This window comes from Adiantum capillus-veneris, chromosome 11 (assembly GCF_014529385.1).
Source record: "Adiantum capillus-veneris isolate H3 chromosome 11, ASM1452938v2, whole genome shotgun sequence".
NCBI classification, from domain to species: domain Eukaryota; kingdom Viridiplantae; phylum Streptophyta; class Polypodiopsida; order Polypodiales; family Pteridaceae; genus Adiantum; species Adiantum capillus-veneris.
The window spans coordinates 110,750,707-110,767,897 of record NC_140941.1 but is presented as its reverse complement, the minus strand read 5'-3'; the positions used below and the strand labels follow the sequence as shown (position 1 = coordinate 110,767,897).

At 46.5% G+C, this 17,191-nt stretch overlaps 1 pseudogene across 1 annotated transcript in view; it reads left to right on the top strand.

The window, feature by feature from the left end:
* The window catches only part of LOC147447819 (uncharacterized), a 59,059-nt pseudogene extending 42,071 nt beyond the window's left edge, over positions 1 to 16,988 (top strand). Inside the window, exons 3-8 of the transcript XR_015189734.1 lie at positions 14,485 to 15,425; positions 15,503 to 15,697; positions 15,857 to 15,937; positions 16,009 to 16,068; positions 16,237 to 16,331; positions 16,715 to 16,988. The product of XR_015189734.1 is annotated as an uncharacterized LOC147447819 (transcript). The remainder of the gene's footprint in view (positions 1 to 14,484; positions 15,426 to 15,502; positions 15,698 to 15,856; positions 15,938 to 16,008; positions 16,069 to 16,236; positions 16,332 to 16,714) is intronic.
* The last annotated feature ends 203 nt before the right edge of the window (positions 16,989 to 17,191 follow it).

Below are 17,191 nucleotides of genomic sequence, written 5' to 3'. Positions count from 1 at the left end.
AATTTTAGGAGATGCTGCCATTGTATCTTTCTAGGTCATCCGACCCTCTTTGTACACTGCGGCCACATCCAGAACTGAAATGTAGCCTCTGTAGCAAAGGATTCCACTTTGGCTAGTCAATGACCCCACTTGGCTAACCATAGTCCTTGTCCAACCTTAGTGCTCTCTTGCCCTCAGGCCTGGACTCCCTCTGGACAGTTCCACACTAGCTATGCAATGCAGGGCAGTTAGATTTCCCGAGGGGTGTTTCCAAAAAGTGAAAGTAAATAGATAATAAGAAAGAAATCAACAAAAAGGATAGATAGTAGTCACACGCTGGTGACAGATTGTGACGAATCAAGGAACACATTTTATCAATGACACTATGGAAATCCTATTGGATATGCTTTCAGCTAAGCATCGGAAATCTACTCCTTACTATCTCAGATGCAATGGATAGGCTGAAAGTAGCAATAAGACAATAAAGACTATTCTCACTAAGGTGGTGCAAAAGAAACCAAACCAATGGGATTTGAAGCTTCAGACTGCTCTATGGGCTTATAGGACAGCTTATAAGGTAACTACTGGAATGACACCATTCAGAATGGTGTATGGTACTGAAGCTGTGGTTCCTATGGAATTTGTGATCCCTAGTCTAAGAATGGCTGTGAAGTATGGGTTAGACTTCAATCATAATCTTAAGAAGAGGCTAGAGGAACTGATGCAATTAGATAAACTCAGGCAAAGGGCTATGTTGGAACAAGAAATTGTTCAACAACGAAGGAAGCACTGGCATGATCGCCGAATTAAAGTTCGAGAATTCCAGAAAGGAGACTTAGTGCTTCTATATCAGTCTAGACTGGGTCCAAAGAAGCCGAACTTGAAGATTTCCTGGGCAGGACCTTTTGAGGTAGACTGGGTCTTCTCCAATGGCACAGTCAGACTGAAAGATTTATCTGGATTGATGTTGCCAGGAGTATATAATGGAGCAAAGATCAAGCTTTATTAGTCAGAGACCAGAGGAACTGGGCCAAAACAAGGTACTAAGGAACTGGAGTTTGCTGATCAAGTGATACCAGAATCAGACATTTTTGGACTTTTCATGTGCAATCAGTTCCAACTTCAGAACCAGTACCAGAAGGACCAGATCAGGCTGACCTTAGAATCAGTACCAGTATGGTCGAGCCAGATTGGAAATCAGTCCAGTACCAGTAGGGACACACTTTCCAATTTTTAAGCGCCCAACGGTCAAATGGCACGCCAGTGGTAATTATTTCAAGGATGGGTCGCAGTCTTGTCTAATGCATGTTTGCCACGACAGCAACGACGCACACAAGTCTAGGAGCGGCGAGTGGTGGAGCTTTTATGACGCGAACACGTATAACAGTCAGGAGAGTTAGCATTTTTCCTCATAAATCCCCTGTGCGACGCTTCCCTCCTGTTAACCATTCGCCATCGCCAAGCTCCGAGGTTTCTTCGCTGCAGCCGCAAACTTCGACCTCTAACGAGACAGTTGACTGTCAGCTAGCCTTGCCAGCAACACCAGGAAACGGCTTCGACACGACAAGTAAGTCATCTTCTCTTTCGCCTGTTTCATCGTCATTGACCTCACAGTGTATGGGTAGAAGGAAACGCTCAGAGAAGATACAGGAGTCTCTTGAGGAAACCCAGGCCATAGTTGCTGAGGCAAAGGCAAGCCTTCCCATTATCCCGTACAGTAAAATCCAGCGTTATGTATTCACTGATCAAGCAATGACTCTGCTACAACTCTAGGATCTTAGAGTTGTGTTGCAAGCTACAAGAATTGCTTTTGATGCTGACATCATCAAGCAAGTTCTTGATTCCTTCGACGCTGAAGATGGCAGTGCCATGGTAAATAGTAGGAAGGTGTCAGTGACATCAGAAGCCATAGCATTTGCATTCCGAATGCCCAATGAGCCCAAACCTTCTGTGGCAACTGCACAACAGATAAGTATAGCTCTGAAGGAGAATGAAATGGCTAGACAAAAGCGCAAGGCAAGTGCTCAAGGAGTTCCAGTAGCAGGACTGGAAGCCTCCACTGCTTACAGGTTTGTAGCCGAAGCAGTAAGCCTTAAAAACAACCCAACGTATATATCCGAAAAATTGTTTGCTATGCTGTTGGCCAAGATATTGGATCCACAGGTTCCTATTAATCTTTGTCAAATTCTCTCGCACAATGTACTCCAGCAAACTGCCAAGCTAAAATCTCAAAATGTTTTTAAAGCCTGGTATGTTTGGCAATTCCTGTATTGGGCTACTGCAGCAGATGCTAATGAGCAGGTAGAGAAGGCTTGGAGTGAGAAGCCAATTTCTGAGCCAAAGAACATTGAGCTGTCCTCAAACGATGAAGAAACGGACAGTCAAACTATATCAACAGACCTGAAAAGGAAAGCAACTGCAGAACAGGCTGGCAGTTCAAAGAAGCCAAAGACTACACTGACAAAGAGCAGTGAGTTTTTGAAGCAGATAGAAAGCCAGTTCAAGACAGTAAACACTGAGAAAGCTGTAGTGAGCCAGACAGAGCAGCAATCTACTCAGAAGACTGTGCCTAACCAGTCAATAGCAAAAAGTGCAGTTGCTACTGGATCTGGAAAAGATCAGGCCAAGCCAGCCACTTCTGAGAAGATAGCTGACCAGTCAGGGGACAAAGGAAAGAGCCAACTGGATAAAGGGAAAGCTCCAGTTTCCTCGACTTTTCCTGGTGGAGTTTCTACTCCAAATACTGGAAACCTTCTACAACTGGTAAAACAGAACAAGTTGCAGCAAATGCAGACTAAGCAATTGAAAGGGCATCTTCTGCTCAGTAAAGCTAATTATGCAACTTTACCTTACATAGCTCCAGTGGCAATATATGAGCCTACTGATTCTGATCCAACCACAGTCAAAGACAGATGTTCAGTCCTTATACAGTCTTCTTGGAATACCATTGTCAGTTGTGTGGGACAACTGATGGAGGCTGCTCGATCAGAAGATGAAGTGAAAAAGCTCAAAGCTGATTTGACAGAGACACAAGATCAGATTGAAAAGCTCCAGAAAGCCCGAGAAGAGCAGAACATACAACACAGGATACTGGAAGCTCATTCAGAAAGGACTAATGAGTTGCTAAACAAAAAGCTAGCTAAGGCTGAGTCTGAAATAATGATCATCAAGAATCAACAAAATGAAGCACTGAGAGCTGCATAGCGGGCTGAAACAATGCTCAGGATGAAGCGGGAGGAATTCAAAAACCTGCTAATGCGCCATACTGCTCTGAAGGCTTCTCTGATTGAAAGATACATCTATAACAGCTTGTCTGAAATTTTAAATCCATCAGGCAATGCTGTTTTCAATTTAGAGAATTTAAAGTCCTTGATGGAAAGTATGCAGAGCGATTTGCGGGACAAGGTGACTGAGTACAATAATGCTCTGATGAATCAAGCTATATTAGATTATATTGAGCAGCAGACTTCTCCAGATGAGGAAGAAGAAGATCAGGAAGATGAAGCTGATCAGGAGGAGGATGATCAAGAAGTTGGGCATACAAAGGATGATGATGATGCCCCACCACCATCTCCACCTCCAGGACCTGGTACTGGTGGGACAGGGCCAAATGAAGAAGGCCAGTCACACAACCAGACCAGAATGAGGACCAGTAGGAAGGACAGGCTGAAGGACACCAGTCGGGTAACCAGCAGACTGAAGAGCAGCAGCCCAGTCACACTGGGAATCAGCCAACTGACAGTTCCATCTCAACAGGGATGCTAAAGGGAAAATGAAAGTGCAGGATGAGGGACCAGTCGTTGATCATCAGCATTCACTGCAGCTCATTACCTTGAATAGGCAATTGAGACATCAACAGGCCTCCATAACCAAACAGTATCTGGAGGATGATGGTCTCTTATCTGACTTGGAACGATTTCAAAGGCTATATGTGGGAGCCACGGAAATGGTAGAACATTGGAAATCACAGCTTTCCATGATAAAGAAGTTTGCCGACTACCTGCGCATCCCAGTACAGTCCAGCTGCTGGAACGAGTTTCTGAATGGATACTCAATGCTGATGAGAGAGTGGCAAACCCGCACTGGCAAAGGCAGCCTACTGCAGATTGTCGCTCCCTAGCCCTGGAACTGGAACTTCTGTTGGGTAACAAACCAACTTACCGATGTATGAAGGATGTTAGGGTACAACTCAAGGAAGTTTTGGTGCAAATGCAAACTGCCAAAGGTGTGTTGGATCAGAGAGTCAAAGCTATTCTTAAGGACCAAACAGCCACTAGCAGAGGACTTCAGACACGAGTGTTAGTCGGAGCACAGGCAACTGCTCTCCGAACATTGTTCCAGCTAGTGAGAATCACCAGAAAGATGATGCAGTAGGAGAACCAGGCTGTTTTTAATTTCTTAGAATTTATGCCTGATTCTCCAGTTCTCTTGTATGCTGTTCCAACAAGAGAAACAGAGCTGCCAAGATTATTTCCAGCACTGTATCCTCAACATCCAGAACCAGTTGATCGTCTCACATATTTCAAAATCACTGATGAGCTTCAGGATTGGTATGAGCGATCAACTGTGGAATGGAAGACTTGGCAGACGTTGTTCAATGATGCTCTCCAAATCAACGACATTCAGACACTGAAAGAGGAGATGCATAGGATTCAGCTATGTATGGGCCACTGGAAGATTCAATCAGAGGACTGACCAGGATTACTAATCAGTTGTTACAACTTACGGTTGAATCTTCTAAATTGCCTGAAAAAGACATTGCAGCAAAACCGGGTCTGGCACCACAGTACAGGGAGATGGCTGAGATTCTTTTCGAAGCTCGAGTCAAAACTAATCAGCCTCTTCCAGAAGGATGGATCCATAATGCTTTGCATTGTCATAAACTGGCCAGAACCAGACCAGAACTAGACTGAGTAAGGGCAGGCGTACACTCTATGATCCTGACGCCAAAACCTATCATTCCCTCACGCCTTATGAAGTAGAGATGATCACCGACCCGGCGGGATAAGCTTGAGCAGGAGGCCATTTACCGACTAATTCAAAAGGAGAATGCTGGTACTGGGACTTCTCAAGCGCCAGCCAGGTCAAAGGGCAAACGGAAGACGGTTCAATGGAAGGATACTGGGTAGTTCCATCTCAGAATTCAGTGGCGACTTTTCTCCTCAGCAAGCAGGTGGAGATGACAGCTCTACCTTGGCCTAATGACAGCTCCACCTTGGCTTGGTGAGAACTCCACCTTGGCCTTTTCAGCTGCCTACTCGCAATCTTTGTATGGCCATTCTATCAGTGGTCAAGCCGGAATCCCAACATCAGAACCAGACGATGGCTTTTTCAGTCTCACATCAGTATCAGACAGGGGATTTTTATTTTTTTTCAGAAATTTTGGGAATCTTGCCAAAATTCAAGAAAGAAGGGAAGGATTTAGACGGCTGGATCGTTCACTGTGTGGGAACGTCTTCTTAGAGGATGGGCAGCGAATTACTTAGTAATTACTACAATAAACCAGAAGTGTATAAATAGGGCCCATTACATTGTAATCGGGTTGGCAATTATTATCATTTGGATTAGCGCCTTGGCTATACTTGTACTTGAGAATCATTGGCAGTATTGTCAGATGTACTTTCTCTCTGTAAATCATATTTAGTGTAATCTTGATCTGTAATCCCAATCATGGCATATATTTCAGTTATACTTACTTCTCGTCCAGTCTTCTGAATCTGAATTTGAATCTGAACCTTATTTCCAGTACATAAGTCTGATTCTTATTTCATATCCACATTCCAGTCTAGTCTCTGATTCCTGTCCAATCTGTTGTCTGAAATCTTCCCACACTAGTAGTTGAAATCTTCCAACACTGGAATTAGCTATCTCAAGAGATCAGCTCCAATTCCATCCAACCCTCCCTAAGAACATGGAAGAGTGCTGACCTACCAGGCCACTTTGGCCCGGGCTATCTGAGGGTCGCGCCCTGACCAAAGGAAGTTCCTGATCAGCCTCTCTACCTGGCTGATGCAGGAACTCGAAAAGATCCAACAAGAAATGATGTACCACATAGTATCCAACAACACCTGGTTGGTCACTACAACTCTGCCTGCCAAGGAAAGTCCTGCGGAGCTCCAATTTAATAGCTTCCTCCTGATGGACATGAGGAGGGGATTGACAGCCCAAGTATCGAACTGTAGCCCTTGGGGGAATCCATCTGAAACCCTCACCTGGCAGCCAATCAGGCGTAGGAGTACTACCAACCGAGAAAGCCACTGTCTTTCTCCAGTTGATCCGTGCGCCTGATACACAACAAAAGGCCTCAAGAGCCCGCTCACACCTGTGAAGGTTGGCCTCCTAGTCCTCCAAGTACAAAGCTGAGTCATCTGCAAACTCAGCATCCAGTAACTCGTCGCCCCGAATAGGGAGCGCTAAGCCACGTAGACCAACCTTCTGTGAAACCAAAAATCTGCTCATTGCCTCAGCATAGAACAGAAAGAGAAAGGGGGCAAGAGAGCAGCCATGTCTTACCGAACGTGTGAGCATGAAGCGATCTACTCTACCACCTGCCAAAAAGTACATGATTGTGTGCCCGTCTGTAAAGAGCTGACACACCTCTGATCCAAGCATCTGAGAAGCCCATCCTGCGTAGAGTGCCCTCCAAAAAGTCCGAATCAACTCTATCATAGGCCTTCTCAAAATCGAGAAGAAGTATCACCAGATCCTCACCACGGAGGCGAGCGAGGGCAGATGCCTCGCAAAACGTAAAGATGTTGTCAAGGATACTACGCTCCTTGACAAAACCTATTTGTGTCCCATGTATCTAGAAGTGGCTGAATCGTCAAACTCAGAGCCTTGGCAAGAATTTTGTAGGCTGAGTTGAGGAATGGGCCGCCACTGTCGAATCTCTTCCAAGGAGCCACCCTCCTTGGGAATGAGGTAAATTAGAACCTCACTCATGCTATCAGGCATCTCTCCTGTGTGCAGGATGTACTGAAAAGCGTTGCAGAGATCTGAGCCAAGCAAGTCCCAGTACTCTACAAAAAAACTGGGAGTCAAACCATCTTCACTTTGACAACTACCACGGGGAAGTGCTCTGGGGACCACGTGGAGCTCCTCTAGCTGAAGAGGCAGCTCAAGCCTCTAGCGCATCTCCTCAGTCACAAGACAAGGCATTTGGGCCCAAACTTTCTCTCTGCATGCATCGTGACGCTCTGACTGAGGCTCTGCTGATAGCAGGTCACGGTAAAAGTCAGTAGCAACTGCTCGCATGTCCTCGGGCTCTGAAGCAACTGACCCATCGGGCCTCCTCAACTGGCTGACCCTAGTATGCATATGTCGGGGTCCCACTGCCTCAAAGAAAGTCCCTGTCACTCTGTCACCCACCTGGGGCCACTGAGTTGCCTGTCGATGGAAATCAAACTCATGGCGCCTCTCCTGTGTGCTGGCAAGCTCCTGGCGAGCCTGCTGCAACTGCTCCTCCAACCAAGGATTGTCTAGATGTTGCTCCTGCATCTTCTGCAAGGAAGAAACGCCTTGTCGGAGAAACTGCTCCTCCTCTCTCGTTGCAGCCAGGTGGGCCATGGAATATTGAAGAAATAGCCGACTAAGCTGAGCAAGTCCAGAGGCAACTCTGTGAGCAGGATAGTCCTGCATGGCTAAGCCCTCTGTCCAAATAGACACCACTCTTTCTCCAAGCGTATAGTCCTCTTAGGGATACGTAGCATCGTGCTCCCCCTTCTTTGTCTATCTGTCACTGTGAGGATCACTGGTGCATGGTCCGCAAAAGAAGACCAAGCCAGAATGCGAATTGTCCCACCCAAGTCACAGAAGTGGTTACTAGTGTAGAAGCGATCTATCCGAGATAGATTCACTCCTCCCACTCTGCGGTCCGAACAGGAGAAGGCCAAGCTGTTTGGGGGCCTCACAAAGCTAGAATGCTGCCACACATCTGAAACCTTCAATCATACAAAACCTCTCCCAATATGCCAACTCAACTTCATGCACAGTAGTATGGCTACCTCCAATCCTGTCAGAGGGGTCCTCCAACATGTTGAAGTCAGTCCCAATGCACCATTGCTCTGCCTACGGTAGAGACTCAACATTATGAGACTAAAACTCTACACGTGCACTTGCCACATTGGGCGCATAGATGTTCGGGAAGCCCATGAGGCAACCTTGAACCAACATAGTGATCCACTGAGCCCTACCTGGCACAATAATCCCTCTGCCCACAATGGCATGTTACAAAGAATCCGCAATAGTCATACATACCCCTCCCTGGATGCCTCCAAGTCCAAATGTAGCTGACCAAAACGTCTCATAGCGAGCACGCAATATCTGACCACTCCGTCTAATGCGGCTCTCACAAAGATGATACTCCTGTAGCATAAGAATGTCAATCTCTATAGCAGACTTGGACACTCCAAGTCAAGAATCTACCACGACAGCACCAAATAACCACTTCAAAACAGTTCACAGTTTACAATTTATTCGACATTGCCCGGCGGAGTTCCGTGCCTAGAGATATTTTTCCCAAAGACTGGCGCCCCTTTCGGTATTTCTTTTTGTATTACTCTACAAGAGTGCGGGCAGGCACTCACACTTAGACTCTGCGTCCAGATGCTCTGAGTTATGAGGCCCTGCCCACGTATTTAAATAGTACAAAGGGATGCTAAAAGCAGAGCCCCCAAAAGCTTCAAAAGCTGTCCCAAAAGCTGAAAATTAAAAGCCTGGAAAATAAAGCAAAAGCTTTCTCTGCTTTTCACAATCTCTCTCTCTCTTGAGAGGGAATTAAGCAAACAAAAGAACTCTCTCTCTTTTGCTTAAATAGAAATAAAGCAAAGAGGCTTCTCCCTCTCTCTTTCTCAACTTGTGTAGGAAAAGAAAGTCCAAAAGCTGAAATCAAAAACTGCCGCCCTGCTATTCAAAAATCACGCCGCAATCGCGGGGGTCTGTACAGCTGCCACGTGTCAAGCCACGTCAGCAAATTAGGGTTTCTGATTTTTAGGGTTAGGGTTTCAGAAAATTAGGGTTTCTGATTTTCTGCAGTTAGGGTTAGGGTTTCAGCAAATTAGGGTTTTTGATTTTCCTATAGAGCGGGCAGCCACGTCATCACTTTGTGACAATCTCACCACCCACAAGGCATCTCTAAAGCTCCTAACACAGCCGACCCCTCTTATACTGAAACTGGGGCCCTCCTAATCCCTACACATTCCATGAGATGATCCTCATGGAGTCGGTGAGAGAAAACAGACATTGCCATAGCAGCCAACATCATTATCTTTGAGGCCGGTTTGGATGGGGAGTAATCCACATGCGAACGACCTCTAGACTGTCCCGCCCAGGCCCAGGCCGAGCATGTAGCCCGAAGGGCTACATCTTCTGTCCAAGGATCTTCATGAACAAATACATAACAAGGAAGGCTCTCAGTTTCAACAAACAAATGCACCACAATGTGCCTGCAACCCGCTGCACCCGGAAGTGTCACGCTGAACTTGGCAAGAGGCCAAAGTGCTGCACCAAATCTGTCACCCCTAAGTCCCTTGTGTGGTGTGAGAACTGAGTAGCCTGAATCTGGAGCCAGTTAAGAACTATGTGCTGGGTCCACTCTGTGGAATCCCTACCGTAGATCGGAAAGGAGAAACCCACCGCTGTGTCCAAGGCCTCAATGCCTCTAGCTGCAAGAAAAAGGACGTGGACTCGAAAGCAAGCCTCCTCCAGGTTAGGAGAACAGTCACCCAGGAACCGTGTGAAGCTGTAGTTGAAGAAATCCCAGTGTTTGCGAATGTCAAAGCTAGTCAAACCTCTAGGGACTGCTGCAAAAGGAGAAGTCTGCACCAAAAAAGGTGGCCTCAAGTGGGGATGTCCCTCTCGAGCCACACGGCTCGTGGCGAAAGCACTACCAAGAGATCGCCTCGCGGCAGACGCGTGTCCCAGTCCCTTGCGTCTGAGGAGGAGTGGAGGAGGGGTCGGGAGATGAGGCTGTGGGCCCCACCGTGGAGGGATGGGAGGCGGAGGTGGGGGAGGGGGAGGAGGCGGGGGAGGCGGAGCGGCAGCGTCTGAGGGAGGAGGAGCTGGAGGTGGAGGAACTGAAGTGGACAGGGCCTCCTCAGGCAGTCCTGCTGAAGGGGGTCAAAACAGTTCCCAGTCGAAACTGAGTGCTGTTGAGCTGCAAAAGTTCGGCCACCAGCGGGAGCAGTGGAGCGAGCCCGCCCCTGTCGGTGGCAGCCAGGCATCTGCTGCCAACCGTCAGTTGTCTGATCGTTGGTCTCAGTCAAGGTACTAGCTTGTGCATCTTATGTGTCTGGCCGCTGGGCATGCTTAGCCTTGGGAGGCTGCGCATGCGCTGGGTTTTAGTTATATTTCGGCTTGCTTACCCTCATGGCAAAGCAAGGCAAGCCGTTAGCCGTTAGCCCCAGGTCGAATGTAGCCGTTAGCCGACCTTTGACCAAAAGTCAATACACGGAGCACACACGTAGTACTTGAATCCCCGACCTCACAGCCGAGAGGCGCTGCCTTCACCACTGCGCTACGTGCGTGCATCTGCAGACACTCTGGCGCATGCCCTTCATATTTTCAAAGTATATGTTGCCCCCCCAAAAAGCGACGTGACCGGCTCGGCAGGTAGCCTCCACCTACACGTACACAAGCAAGCTGAAATTTATCATGAGCCGCATGCGTTGTGGGTCGAGGTCTCCTGTGAGGACAGGCCTTTGCCAAATGGCCCATCTATCTGTAAATGAAACACTGATTCGGGAGGCCCGAATACTCCACGCTCTGAGGGAACCAACCTCCACTCACCGAGGTAGTAGGATGACCTTCGAGAGAGTGTGGGTGTCCCAAACCAGAACACGTACCGCCTTGGCAGCTATAGAGGTTGCCGTGCGAGGTGTCTCCAGGACAGTCCCAATCTCTGAGCCTATCCTGGACAAGTGTGGCAGGTACTCCCTCCTCAAATCGGGAAAGCAGACGGAGATGGGAAGGTCTACCTTCTCTACCAGAATATCTGTAGTTGGATCGAAACCATGCCTCCATTGTCGAAAGTGGGCTCGAACTGCTCGGATGGCCAAGGGGCCCATCGCGATGACCTTGGACGCCATTTCGGAGGTCTTGAACTCTATCTGATAGTAGCCGCGTCTGAGGAAGTGAACATCCAAGATCTTGTTCACCTCTGTGAGAAGGCAGGCCTGGAGAATATCACGCACCTCTCCTCTGCTGGGTCTGGTGCCGAAAATCTTGCAGATGACAGGAGTCGCCTAAAGGCGTTCCACCTTTGCTGCGAGGCTCGCTTGCTATGTCGGCTAAAGAGCAAGTCGGATAATGGGCTCTGTAGGGTCGGGCGAGGGGGCTTCCTTAGAGTCCCTCTGAGGTGGAGCATGAGCCTCCATCAGTGTTTGTTGCCGTGGAGAAGGGGCGAAGTGACGTTGACGAAAGGTGGCCCTCTGCTGGACCAAGCACGTCGAAGGTGCTGACCAAATCAGCCGAGCACGACCCGGGGGGGGGGGGGGGGGGGGTGCGATGCGGAGAAGCAGGAATGCGAGGCTGGGGCGGGCGAGGACTGAGGCGCGGCGGGAGCGGTGAGGGCTGACCATGCGCTGGGCTGGCTGCGCATTGGTGCTGACAGCAGGCAGCAGGCTGGGCAAGGCAGGGCAGCGCGAGGGAGGCTGGGGGGGAGAGCGATGGCGAGAGAGGGGGGGTGCAATGCGTGCGCAAGGTAAGTGGGCGAGAGCAGAGCCCCCAAAAGCTTCTAAATTAAAAAGAAGTTATCTCCAAAAGCTGGCAGGGCTGAAAATAGCCAGCGTAATTCGCGGAATTCCGTACTATCAGGCCACGTCAGCAGCCAACGCGTTTTGCAGCTGTCTGTACAGTCAGCGCAATTTGCAGAAAATCGTACCGCAGCCATGTCAGCATAATCCAGTGTTTTATTTCTTATATTCTTGTGTCCCCGGGGTTATAGGGTTGCCACGTCACCAGTTTGTGACATCCATACCCATGCCGTATGGAAACTTATGGAAAAGCCTTCCAGCTCCCTGATGGGGGAGCGCCAAGGAGCTGCTAGTTCACTCTTTATTAAGATGCTATTGTGTCTGGTATATGAGAGCTCATCAAGGCACAATTTTCATTTGCAACTACAGTCCATAAGTCGTACAGACTCGTACTACATTTCTGTAACCGATGTGTGGATCCCTTCTCACACAAATTGAGATCATAGTCAGTCAAGCAAGAATCTCGAGGACTATCCCATAACCCCGTTGATCATCTAGAGATGTTTAAGCTTCTTTTAGTGCTAGGCTTCATTATGGCTGAGTCTGCCCTTGATCTCCGGAATCATGACAGAAACTCAGTACGTTGAACTTTGTGTTGATGTATGCTCATGTGTGTGCGTGTGGTGTGTTGTGTTGGGGAGCATATTTTAGTACCTAGTTCTACACCCACTATTGGGCACTGACGATGTTAGTGGGGATGTCGTGGTATTTAGTCAATACTATGCATGATGGAGCTGATGGTTATATTGTCTTGTGGGTGACTACCATGGGGCTATCCCTTGCACTTTCCTTCAAGGGTGAATCTAGGCTTATCCTGGATTCATCTAAGTATGTTTAAGCTTTACGTTGTCCCAACATCTGGCACACCATGTTTAGTAATCTCTCCTCCAACCACTTGGCATTTAAAGCCTGATAAGTCCTGAACTTGACCTTCTATTAAATTGTACAAGTGCAATAAACATATCCACATCTGCCTATGTTGAGGCCAAAAGTGAAAGCGGCAAGTTACTTGACAAGGTGGTAAAAAGATCAGAATTCAAAGAGAACTCTTGAGACGAGAGACAGTTGGTTGGAGTTTGTTAAAATCATGCATCTCAAGTGAATTCCCAATGAGATCCTAGTTATTTATTTTGTCATTCTAGGTATCAATTTTACTTATTTCACATGAGTCAGGGTCGGGCAATTCATCTGAGGTGTATTTAAGACCCTCAGGAGACTATATAAGAAGCTCTCTGCCCCCATTGTAATAATAATCTAATTCATTGCCGGTTGGTTGGTTCGAGCAATCTCTCTCTCTCTCTCTCTCTCTCTCTCTCTCTCTCTCTCTCTCTCTCTCTCTCTCTCTCTCTCTCTCTCTACAGTTAGCTCTACAGGGGGACACTTCATGCTGGTATGCACAGATGACTTCATGGTTTCAGACGCATGGCTTCACCATGGACAGGTTGCCCCCTTTCCAGTATTCTCTTCAGGCACCCTCGCTGTCTCTTACACGGGTGGAGATCACTAGACTCATTCGTCAGGACCTGATCCAGCTCGACACCAGGAGGACATGGATAGAGCCGCCTCAGGAGTTGAGCACAAAGATGGCTTTCTATAGAGAGCATCTTCTCCACCTCACAGGAGATGGGTTTGTGATTCGACCCAGCTACATGGACACACATATGTCTCATGGTTTGCGTTGTGCCATTGGTCAGATACGCACATCCTCACATCAGCTCGAGATTGAGACCGGTAGATTCAGAGGGATACCAGCAGACAGCAGGATATGCCGATTATGCTAGAGAGAGCCAGAGACAGAGTTGCACTACATATGTCATTGCACAGTGTTCTATGAGATACGGGGGCGTTTCCACTGCTTATTCAGAGAGGGTTTTGGTCCTCTATCTAGGGTCATGAGTTATGAGGATCAGAGATGTCTTGGACTATATCTACTTGAGTTACACAGGTATAGAGACACTTTACTGGGGAGAGCTAGAGAGAGGCAGTCCCAGAGACACATTACAGATTTCTTTTCACTAGATATGGGACAGCCAGAGGAGCAGCCACCACTGCAGAGCTCGTCCCACACTCATTCGACCACTACTGGCACTCTCATCGACCGAGCATTGGAGCTACAGAGATACAGACGACCGCGACTGAGGAGAGGAGCTACACAGCATCGACGGAGACTACAACAGAAGATTCGAGCCATACTCTCTCGACATCCAGAGTGCAGATGAGGATGGATCCTCACCATTTCTTCCATCTTTGTTTCACACACTGTTACATCCAGTTTACCGGGTACCTATTGTATCAGCTGCTACACCCACGTAGTTTTAGATTGTAGTAGTAGTAGTAGTATTTTGTTCCACTTCTAGTTCTTTTCTAGTTCTTTTGTACCCAGACATGGTATTAGATTCACTATTTTGTAACTGATTGGTCTCATAGGTCATTTTGGCCTTTTGAAGACGTTAATATAACATTTCATTTCATTTCATTTCTCTCTCTCTCTCTCTCTCTCTCTCTCTCTCTATATATATATATATATATATATATATATATATATATATATATGCTCCCTCAACGTCGACATGATATCAAAGCATCAAACTCTGTGATCGTGGGAGAGAGTGAAGGAGACGAGCAGAGAGTGTCTGGTGTCTGCGTTTGCTGATTGGTTGAGAGCTGCGCTACGTTATACATGTTCTTCTACTAATTATTTTTTCCCATATTTTTGACATGCAATGAGTGATGAATTTCTGGTGGTTTTACTCAGGTCTTGAGAAGAAGAACAGCAGTAAGCCTCAGAAGCAACCTCTGTCTACTCATGGAAATACTCTAAGCAAAGGTAAAAGTCCTGCAGTAGGTTCCTCTGGACAAGCATTGGAAGGGGGAGTGAGACTACCTGCGATTGCAACACATAGCAAAAGTTTTACTAAACTGTCTCCAAATGACAGTGGAAACCCTTTGACATCCCGACCATCTGTTCTGAGCACCAAAAAGTTTACATCTCAGGACACTGATTCTGAGGATTTTAAGCAACTTTGTTTCTTCAAGCGGCCATCACTTTCAGTAAGTGTTCAGCCAAAGGATCTCTTTAAAAATGGGATAGTTCTAAAAAAGTTGGCTACTGAAATCCCAAGGAATGGTTTTGGGAATGCTCGTGAGCAAAGCTCTCAGCAGTGTTCGGATAATGAGCCTCTGGCAAGCAGGTTGACCACTAACCAAAAGTGTCCTCTTGCGGTCTCCATGCATAGAGGTGGAGGGTGATTCTGATATACATGATGATAAACCCTTGGTTTCTAAAAGACCAGCCAATGGTCCTTCAAAGTCTCATGAAATAATAGTTTCACCAAAGGACTATGGTTCCAAGAAGAGACCTTTTGATGAAAAATCCAAGCATGATTCGGCTGGGAAAAAGCCAAAGCTGATATCAAAACCATCTTCACCAACAGGTTATTCTGAATCCTTTTCTTGCACGCCAAAACCACCGTTTGGTACGCTCAGACTGCTGAGTTCTTCCCCCGGTTTGCACCAAAGCCATCCTCAAGGTTGCCGAAAACATCCCCTATGAATGCGCTTGGTGCAGCAGGTGGTGGACAAAAATGGACTACTCTGAAGCACAATGGTGTCCTTTTCCCCCCTCCTTACAGTCCGCATGGCATCAAAATATTGTATGAAAAGAAACCTGTTACTCTTGCACCTGCACAAGAGGAGGTCAATGTGAAAGCTTTATGATCTTGTGATACTTTCATGGTAGCTTGCTTCATCTTGAAACAAATTAATTTATGCAGGTAGCCACGATGTTTGCAGCGATGCGTGAGTCTGACTACATGACAAAACCAACGTTTCTGTCTAATTTTTGGAATGATTGGAGGATGATTTTAGGGCCCGGTCATGTCATACAGAACCTTGAGGGTTGCGATTTTACTCCCATATATGAGTGGCATCTTGCTGAAGAGGTGAAGAAGAAAAGGATGACTTTAGAGGTAATTTTCTGCTCGTTAGTAATCTTCATATTGGTATGATGATGTCTTCTTCATGTGTGTGCTACGTCGTGAAGTTTATCGAATGTGCATCTCTGGGTATTTTGTACGCTTGCGACCAAAAGGTCAAATGCAAACCCATAAACTGACTGCAATGGGCAGGAGAGGAAAAGGATAATAGAGGAGAAGCAAAAGCAAGAGGAGAAATACATGTGGGCACTTGTGGACGGAGTAAAAGAAAAGGTAATGCATTTTGTTATCTGATCATTGTCATAGTGAACGCTAGTACTCATCGTTTTGGTGTGATCTTTTAGGTCGGAAATTTTCGAGTGGAGCCACCTGGCTTGTTTAGAGGGAGAGGAGAACATCCGAAGGTTTGGATTTTGTTCTAGCAGCTCTTATAAGATCTTATATTGGGGATCTTATCATGCCTGAGAGTGATCCTGACCTAAAAAACTACGGTGGTTAGCATGCATCATATTGTCCTTCGATTCGGGAATCGTTGGCACCACTTAAGCTGTAGACTTGCTTTCTATTTGCAGATGGGAAAGTTGAAGCAACGCATATTCCCAGAGGATATTGTGATAAACATTGGGAAAGATGCACCTATACCAGATTGTCCAATGGAGGGACACAGGTACTTCATGTTTACCTCCAAAAAAAAAAGTGTCCCCTATCAGAGCCTATCAACAGGTCAATGGCATCAAATGATTTTTTTATTTTTTAAAATTTTCTTTGGGTATGGTTTTTTTTAAATTATATAAATTGGGTTTGGGGGGGGGGGGGGGGGGGGGGGGGGGGTGTGGTGTTTGTTGGATGCTTCAAAAGTATGTTGTAGGTCATGGTGGTAGCTTGTATTGTACAATATCGATTGGTTGTTTGTAGTAAGATTATGTTAGGCAAAAAAGCTAAGGCTATGGAGGATGTCTGTATTCACAAACCTGTGTTTTATTTTATTTCCACGGATACTGCAGAAAAACAAGCTGCAGTAAGCTAACATACCCTCATTGTCTTGTGCAGATGGAAGGAGATACGCAATGATAATACTGTTGCTTGGCTAGCTTTTTGGATTGACCCTATTAATACAAAGGAGTTCAAGCATGTCTTTTGGTCAAAGTGACAAAGAAAAGTATGAAAAGGCGAGGACTTTGAATGTTTGATTTTGTGTTGTACTATTGTGCTTGTGAGTGCTTGGCATATTTTGGTTAATGCTTGATATTATGGAGAGGATTACATTGAAGATATCAGGAATTACACAAAGAAATTCACCTCCACATACAAGACTAAAATGCACATAGCTGTGGCCACATTTCTTATTGATCAACTAGCCCTTAGGGATTGGAATGAGGTGGTGTATTCTTAAGGCTCGTATTCTCCAAAAAGAGGATTACTAAATTAAGGCAACAAAATGAATTTATCAATTGCAACAAAATGAAAAAGTACGTTAAGGAAAAAAACTTGTTAAGGCACAACATTATACAGTCATTTTTAATCGAT